General features: G+C 41.1%; 1 pseudogene; it reads left to right on the top strand.

Annotated features, from left to right (window-relative positions):
- The first annotated feature begins 423 nt into the window (after window positions 1–423).
- On the top strand, window positions 424–2343 carry LOC114203669 (E3 ubiquitin-protein ligase TRAF7 pseudogene; annotated as a pseudogene).
- The last annotated feature ends 6381 nt before the right edge of the window (window positions 2344–8724 follow it).

Below are 8724 nucleotides of genomic sequence, written 5' to 3' on the forward strand. Positions count from 1 at the left end.
TCTTTGCAGCCCTTGACCCTGCTGACTATTCACTCTTTCTTGCTGTGTGTCTCAGTACTCAGGCAGTGAGCACTGGAGAAATTCAGACCTCAAAGATCTTTCAATACTGTCATTTAAACTGAGTTTAGTATCTATAAAATTCAAGTCCCTGATGAAAGTCCCTGTGCTCTTACATTGTGCAACATTTATCATGACCTTATATAGAAGGGAATATACATAACTTGATGATACCAAACTTACCTCATTGATTCTCTTAGTAGATGTGGCTAATAATTATTTTGAAAATGCTGTATATTAAAATGCACGCAGGTCCCTTTCTAGAGAGGCAGCCAAGGGGGCTTGATGAAGCTGGAGGGTGGTGTTGCTACTTCCTGGTAGCCACAGGTAGGGGACATTACATAAATGTCCAGGATAGCTCTCATGAGCATGAGGTCGGGCAAAGGCACCTGCTACAACTGCTTGGGGGAGCCTATGAAGCCATCCACCCCAGATCTCACCACAGGGACCAGGATGGAAAAGACTTTGGGGCCTGCCTTTTCAGCTGTCACTACCATTGCAAAAGCCAATAGGACCAGCATGCACAAACAGCACCACAGGGTGCCCCCCTCCTCCAGCACCCTCATCTACTTCCCTCGGGATGAGGAAGTCGGCATGTCCCTATTATCACCCTGCACTCCGAATCTAAGCTCTACTGTGCCGTCTCTGGTAGCTGCCTGCCCTCTGAGTCCAGCCTGTCTCTGCACTCCACATTCTTGCTGCCAGAGCACAGGGAGGGGCTGGAGCCTCTAGGGTTTGCTGAGCAGCCCTCAGTGAAACTCTGTTGCCACCTCTGCTACAGTGTGTTCAAGGACCCTGTGATCAGCACGTGGAGGCCCATTTTTTATTGAAGATGCATCTTAAAGTCAGAGAAGTGTCCCATGAACAACACCAAGCTGACGGTGGTAGTCAACAAAATTGCAGTGGAGTGTAAATCCAGGAGCTCTTCATTCACTGCAGGCACGGCCATCCAGTGGTGGCTGGCAGGAAGCCCATCATCTTTGAGGTAGATGCCCTGTGGGGGCCCCTTCACCATCAAGCTCAGTGCCTCAGACCCCAAGGGCTGCTGTGACTGCAGGCTTCAACCACCCTAGCAGCCAGCCCCTCCTCAAGATGAACCTGGAGGACCCCTCAAGGATTACAAGCACATCAAGTATCCCCACTCTAAGGTGCCTGTTCATGGGAAGCCAGGATATGTTTGAGATGGACCTGAAGGAGTTCTTGCAGCAAAAGGCTGACAGCTTCCACAAAATACATGTGGTGCTGACCCAGAAAGACCAGGAGATTTTTTTCTGCACCTCATGCTCGGCAAGCTCTCAGGGAAGATTGACCAGCTGGAGAAGAGCCTAAGTTCGAGTTTGATGTTCTAGATTAAAACCAGGGAGCTCAGAGAGGACCTTACGGAGTTCTGGAGGGACGTGTCCATGTTGAAAGACAAGAAGTCCTACATCAATACATGCTGAACACAGGCATCCTAGGATCCTATGACTCTCAGCAAATCTTCAAGTGCAAAGGAACCTGCACGGGCCAAAGGGCCCTGTCTGGTGTCTCTGCATCTACTCCCTGGGTGATATGTGGGTCACTTGTACCACCTGTAAGTGTCAGAAGATGCTGGAGAGGATCATGACAGCATTGTGCTGATGCTCTGCCTTCAGGAGCACAAGCTTGACAGTAGCTCAGAAGACTGTACATCATGTGGGATATCCAGAACCTGCAGAGGGTGAACATGACCCAGGCCCAGACAATTGGCATACACACTGGTCTCCTCATACAGCATGCTCTTCAACAGCTCCCTGAAGGACTTCCAGGTCTGGGACATCATGGGCACTGAGCTGAAGTTAAAGAAGGAGCTCATGGGCCTCAACCACTGGGTACAGGCCCTGGTCAGAGCTACATGCACAGTGGCTCCTAACCAAATAATCAAGATCTGGGACATCTGAACCCTCAACTGCACCCACGTCTGTAGACATCACCAGCATCTACTATATTGGCACAATGAATGGCCACATTGTCAGTGGCACCTAGGAGAACCTCATTCACACATGAGACATCAAGTCTAAGTAATAGGTGTGGGTCCTAACAGGCCACATTGGCACTATGTATGCCTTGACAGTCATTCAATGCCAGACCAGACCAAAGTCTCCAGCATGTCCTATGACAGGTCTCTCAGGGTCTAGAGTGTGAACAACATGATCTGCATGTAGACTATGCTGCATCGCCAGTGCAGTGTGACTGGGCTGGCCATGTGCCAGGGGCCAACTCTTCTCAGGGGCTCTGGACAACACTATGAAAGTGTGGACTTGCTAAAAGAAAATTCAGCCTGGGTCTTGGCTTCTTCTTGGCCTGCATTAGGCCTGTCCAAGCCAGGCTGGCCACATGAGTAGTCTCAGGGTCTCTTCCTGCCTTGTGTGTGGAACAGGTGAGCAGACTCAGCCAGCCAGGCAGTTTCCTTTCTACCCTATGCCCAGCAAGCCTTTCTCTGCTTGCTCCTGTCATTGGTCCTTATCCCAAGATGCCAGCTACAATGCTGGACCAGCCCACCCTCTGTCCCCACCCCAGATAGACTGTGGGCCTTTTTATTCACCTTTTATACTGTTTTTAGACTGTATATATATTTGATTACTTTCTGAGTGAAATAAAAGCACAGACTGTGAAAAAAATTAAATAAAATGCATACAGATTGACACCGTTAAAATTTTTTAAAAATTACTTGCTTTTATAGTGTCCAGCTTATAATTATTTCTCCCAAGGAGGGACTAGTTCAGTTTATTCTGCATTACTATATTTATTACCAAGGGCTTGGAGGGGGGCAAGGAGAGAGAGAAAAGAGCTCTGTGCTGAGAGTCTTTGGAGAAAGATTGGCCCGCTTTGTCTGCAGAAGAGGTAGGGATCATTCAAGTCCTCCCACATCAGGATTCATCAAAAAGGTCTCTGAGAAAATAATGAAGGTGGATGAGGTTGAGGGCCTCTGTCCCTGGGTCGCTATCATTCATATCCTCATTAAAACTCTCATTCCGTGGCCCTATAATCAAGTCCCTCCATTCCCGCCCTTATGCAATCAGCTTTTGTCAGATTCCATCTGCTGCTCCTCCCCTCATTATGCCCGAGGTGAGGCAACCCTTTTTATTTAATCCTCCGGTCTAGCTGACTGCCAAACTGAGATGATGGGGAGGGTAAATGCAGGAGATGGGAGCCCACCTTAGATAACATTCCAATTGGTGTTACCCCTGTACTTCTTTCTGTGTGTTATATCCCTCCCTCCTAAGAGATGGGTAATAATGTAGGGGAAATTCTCTGAACTACGCAGTGTGAATCTTCTTTTAACAAGAAAGACACTTACTCAAAACACTCAGAAGTACCGCAGAGGACACTGGGTTTTTATCAGAGATTATGGAACTTGTTCTCCCAAGACCAAGGATTTAACACTTAAGGCACTGCCTACCTGCCCCTCCTAGGATTCGTTTCTTCTAGGAGTGGTTCAGCCACTCCTGATTAGTCACACATTTTGATGGTGGTGGAAATACCTCAGGAATATCCTTTGCCTGTCTGAACTTCAGAGATAAACCAACAATGTGAGCAAAAAGAAACCTAGAATGCTAAGCAGACGGTTATCCATCTACCAAAGAAAAGATTTCAAAGATGGAAACTTTCCAGATTCCTATGTAGCCGCTTGACCCATGATGTCCAAATTAGTAGATGCAATGTGAAGGAAAAGACCAATGCAAACAGTAAGCTTTGGATGTGACCCTGCATTTTCATTGGCTTCTCTTTTTATTCAATGTGATACTGTGATTTATAATAGGAAATAAATATTTGGTCTTTGTCCCGGTTTCCAACACAGAACTCCTAAAACCCTTTGGAATCTCTTAAGTGGTGAGAGCTACAACGGTGTTTTTATTATGTTAATGAGGTCACTTAAGACCCCCACCTAAGGATGCGGGCTGGTTGCCAGGGGAACCAACCCTGTGATTAGAAGGTCAGAACTCTCAGTCTTAACCCCCTTGACCTCCAGAGAGGGGAGATGGGCTAGAGGTTAAGTTCAATCACTAATGATCAATGATTTAATCAGTTGTGCCTAGGTAATGAAGCCTCCATTTGGTTGTCCAAACCCCAAAAAACAAGGTTTGGAGAGCTTCCAGGTTGGTGAACACATGGAAATCTGGGGAGAATGGCATACTCGGTGTGGGCATGGAATTCCGTGCTCTTTCTCCATACTTCGCCTCATGCATCTCTTGCATCTGTCTGTTCCTGAGTTATACTCTTTCATAATAAACAGGTAAACTAGTAAATAAAATGTTTCTGTGAGTTCTGTGAGTTCTGTGAGCCACTCTAAGTAACTAGCTGAACCCAAGGACGGTTGTTGGAACTTTGAATCTGTAGCCAATCAGTCAGAAGTCCAGAGGACAACCTGGACTTGCAGTTGGCTTGTGAATTGAGGAGGGTGTGGGTGGTCTTGTAGGACTGAGCCCTTAACCTCTGGGACCTGAGACTATATCCAGGTAGATAGTGTTAGAATTGAATTGAATTGCAGGGTGCTGAGCAGGTGGTGTCCCAGAATTGCTTGTTGGTATGAAGGAGACAGCCCCCCCAACACACACACACACTCACACTGGAACTGGTGACCTGGACCCACTAGTGGTTGATTTGTCTGAAGAGTATTAGTTACTTTCTTAGCATCTGTTTTCCTACAAAAGAAAGCAATAAAGAGCAATAAAGAGAACATAGGCTTTGGAATTAGAAAGATCTAGATTGAAAACCCTGCTTCACCTTTACTAGTTGCATAGCTGGGAAACATATTTACCAACTCTGAGCCTCAATTTCCTGATCTGTAAAACAGAAATAAAAATAGTACTTCCTGGAGATATGGGAAGATGCCATCTATGCATATAAAGTACCTAACTGAGAGTCTGGGGTTTAGTAGGAATGCAAATAGATGATAGATGATAGATAGATAGATAGATAGATAGATAGATAGATAGATAGATAGATGATAAATTGATTAACAAGTAAACCATTCCTTTATGATATTAACTGACTCATTTTGGTAACCATTTCTCATTTCTACTGATTTCAGATGAAGGAATATGTCTGCAAAGACATACTGCCCTTTCTACCCTACCTTATACATTTTAAATGCACCACTGAAATTCTGCCATAAAATAAAGGAGAATGCTTACCTCTTTAAGAATATGTAATTGTTTTTGACAGTCAACCAGCTTGAAGAACCACTTCTGGATTGATTAACAATGACCCATAATTAAATACAACAGTACTTAGAAAAAGACCTGATGGTCCCAGAAAGAATTGTTTCAGGAATGATGAGTGTTTATCATTTTTATTTGCTTCCTAAGTGGCAGTTATCAACATTAGTTATCCAGGTTTTCAATTAAAGATGGGAAAAATTAATAAGGTACTACTGTCAAGAGAAACTTATAAATATTTGTCATCATAATATAAATTCAGTATCTCTATAATCATATGTATGACATAGAATGTTTTTAAGAACATGAAGTGGTCTATACTACATTTTCCTTTAAGTAATATGTTTTATTAAGGAGGCTATTAAGTGGAAATTATCTTCATAACTTAAAATTGTTGCCTTCTCTCTTAGAGAAAGAACACTGATGTTTCACAACAGGGTTAGAAACATACCTATAACACAGGGATATACAGCAAACAAAAGAAAGTATCTTGTTAGCACCTACCAGCTTTCTGGCCCATACGAATATATATTAAAAATATTTATATTTGTATTTATATGTAAGTATGTATCTATTCTAAGTCCCCATATATTTTTTCCCTAGATGCGGTCATTTAAAAGTCATCTTTTGCCTACTTCATTTCTCATTTTCAGATACACTATTCTAAGTAAGACTCTATACCAATCTGATGATTCTAATTTTCTTTAGCTATCACCAAAATAATCTGTATTTAAAGAAGAAAGCTGAAAACCCATTACCCTATGCTACCTCCAGATACCCCCAGAAAATAATATTAAAGAATTTTTAAAGTATGAAGCCACAACAGTCAACAGAAAGAGAAAGGAGGCAACAGTAATAAAATTTTAGAATTTCTGCAGCAGATAAAGCCATTAGATATTTTGAACTAATCCTCCTGCTGAGGAAATGTAGAAAAGCTGGATAAAGTATAAAATCATCTGATCAAAGGGAATAGAGAGCTAACAAAATAATGAAGGCATTACCAGAATGAAGATTTATAAGAGGTCAGCATCAAGACAGGTGAGCCTAACTTTGGGGGCCACTTTTGCCCCCCCCCGAGCATTTGCTGATCTGTAAGAAAGGCAGAGCCTGAAGTGCTTTTGAAAATCTCTTCAAAGGAAAGGAAAAAAGTTGGAGTCTAGGAGAGAGTAAAGCCCTGGTAACCCAAAGGGCTGCATCCTAGGAACAAAGGTGAATACAAAGGGAACCATGCCTCTGCCAAAGGTGTAGAGCCCAACTTTGAATGATCTGTGTGGTTTAGAAAATCTCCAACCCAGAAATTTTATTGAACTGACCTTGGATTTCTAGTAATCCCAAGTGGATGGAAGAAGCAAGGAAAAAATCTTACCTAGAAGGAGATATCTTAGACTTCCAACTTTTTTTATAAACTTATTTTTATATTTTTAATAAACTTTTTATTTTGGAATAGATTTAGACTTACAGAAAAATTGTGAAGATAGTAGAGAGTTCCCATATACCTCACACATAGTCTTCCCTAGTATTAACATTTTCCATTATTATGTTGCATTTGATGAACCAATATTGATATGTCATCATCAACTGAAACTCATACTTTATTCAGATTTTCTTAGATTTTTTTTTCTTTTAACCTAACGTCCTTTTTCTGTTCCAAGATACCGTCCAGGACACCACATTACATTTAGTCATCATGTCTCTCTCCATAGGCTCCTCTTGGCAGTCATAGTTTATCTTAGACTTCCCTTGTTTATAATGACCTTGATAGTTTTAAAGCATACCAATCAGGTATTTTGTAGAATGTCCCTTGGTTGAGATTTGTCTGTGTTTCTCATGATTAGACTGGGCTATGGGTTTTTTTGGAGGAAGACCAGAGAGGTAAAGTGCTATTTTCATCATACGAAGGAAGCATACTATCAACGTGACTTCACTGTTGATATTGACCTTGATTGAAGTTATGTTTATCAGGATTCTCTAGTGTAAAGTCAATCTATTTCCCCCTTTCTACATTTTACTCTTTAGAAGGAAGTCACTGTACATAGGTCATACTTTAAAAATGGAAGTTATGCTCTACCTCCTTGAGGGCATAAATTGTCTACATAAATTATTAAGAGTTCTTTTGCATGGGACATTTGTCTATTCTCTCCCATTTATTTATTTTTTTAATAATTTATTTGTATCAGTATAGACTCATAGGTATTTATTTTACACTTTGTGTTATAATCCAATACTACTTCATTTTATTCCTAAAATTGCTCCAAATTTGGCCATTGGAAGCCCTTTCAGTCAACTCCTATGTCCCTTTGATATACCACCATCATTGTGGAGCTGTTGTTGTATTGTTGTATGGGGTTTTATGGGGGTTGTATGTGGGGTTTTTTTGGTTTTTTGGTTTGGTTTGAGCACTTCCTTACTTTCTGGCACTACAAGACATTCTGGGTTCATCTTGTATATGTCCTGTCCCAGTTTTACAATAAGCCACTTCTCCAAGGAGTCCTGGTTTATTTTACTGAAGAATGGCATTATAAATCAAGATCTAGGTGTTAAGTGTGTTCATTGCTACAGAAGTGTCATTGCTTCTAGGCCCTCACAGCTGATGAAGAAAGGAAATATGTGCATACTAATCAGAATATATATACTTATACATAAATATATATATATCCATCTCTATGTTAAACAGGAGTTTATACTGTCTCCAACTCTACTCCTTTACCATATGGATTATTCTTGCCTCTTCTTCCCCTTGATGGTCTGTAACCTTCCACTCCAAGAGTAAGAAAACTGACTCCCACCATCCACCATCTATTTACTTAACTCCTCAATTCCTTAACTCTTCAATGTTACAGTTATTTCAGAATTGTTAACTCATATGCCTGTTGAAGACATTTTTTTTTCAACTAGAGTACACTACTTCTATACAGTTCCTTTTGTCTTTAGTCTTACAGACTCATTTCTGAAATTATTTAGGTCAGTTTTTCCGCCCACCCCCTTCAGTGAGATTGTTTCATACATTTTTAATGCAGTTAGGTTCTTTTGTCACAGTGTGCACTGTCACATAGCATAATTAGAGGCTAACTAAAGGATTTCTTAAATTTATATGCCTTAAGATTCACTCTTCTGCTGTAAAGTTTGATGAGTTTTGAAAAAATATGTAGTGGTATGCATTACAGTATTATACAAAATAGTTTCACTGACCTAACCCCCATGCTTCACCTATTCAAAGCACATATGCACTCCAAAACTCCTACAACCACTAATTTGTTTCACTTGTTTGTCTTTTAGGGAGTGTCATATAAATGGAATGATACAGTATGTAGCCTTTTCAGACTGGCTTCTTTTACCTAGCAATATGAATTCAAAATTCATCCATGTCTCTGGATGGTTTGATAGCTCATATCCTTTTATTGCTAATAGTATTCCATTGGATGGATGTACACCATTTGTTTATTAATTCACCTACTAAAGAACATTTTGGTTGCTCTAGGTTTTCAAA

Source organism: Eumetopias jubatus, unplaced genomic scaffold (genome assembly GCF_037043125.1).
Source record: "Eumetopias jubatus isolate StellerSeaLion01/CBP00866 unplaced genomic scaffold, mEumJub1_p1.0 scaffold_11, whole genome shotgun sequence".
NCBI classification, from domain to species: Eukaryota; Metazoa; Chordata; class Mammalia; order Carnivora; family Otariidae; genus Eumetopias; species Eumetopias jubatus.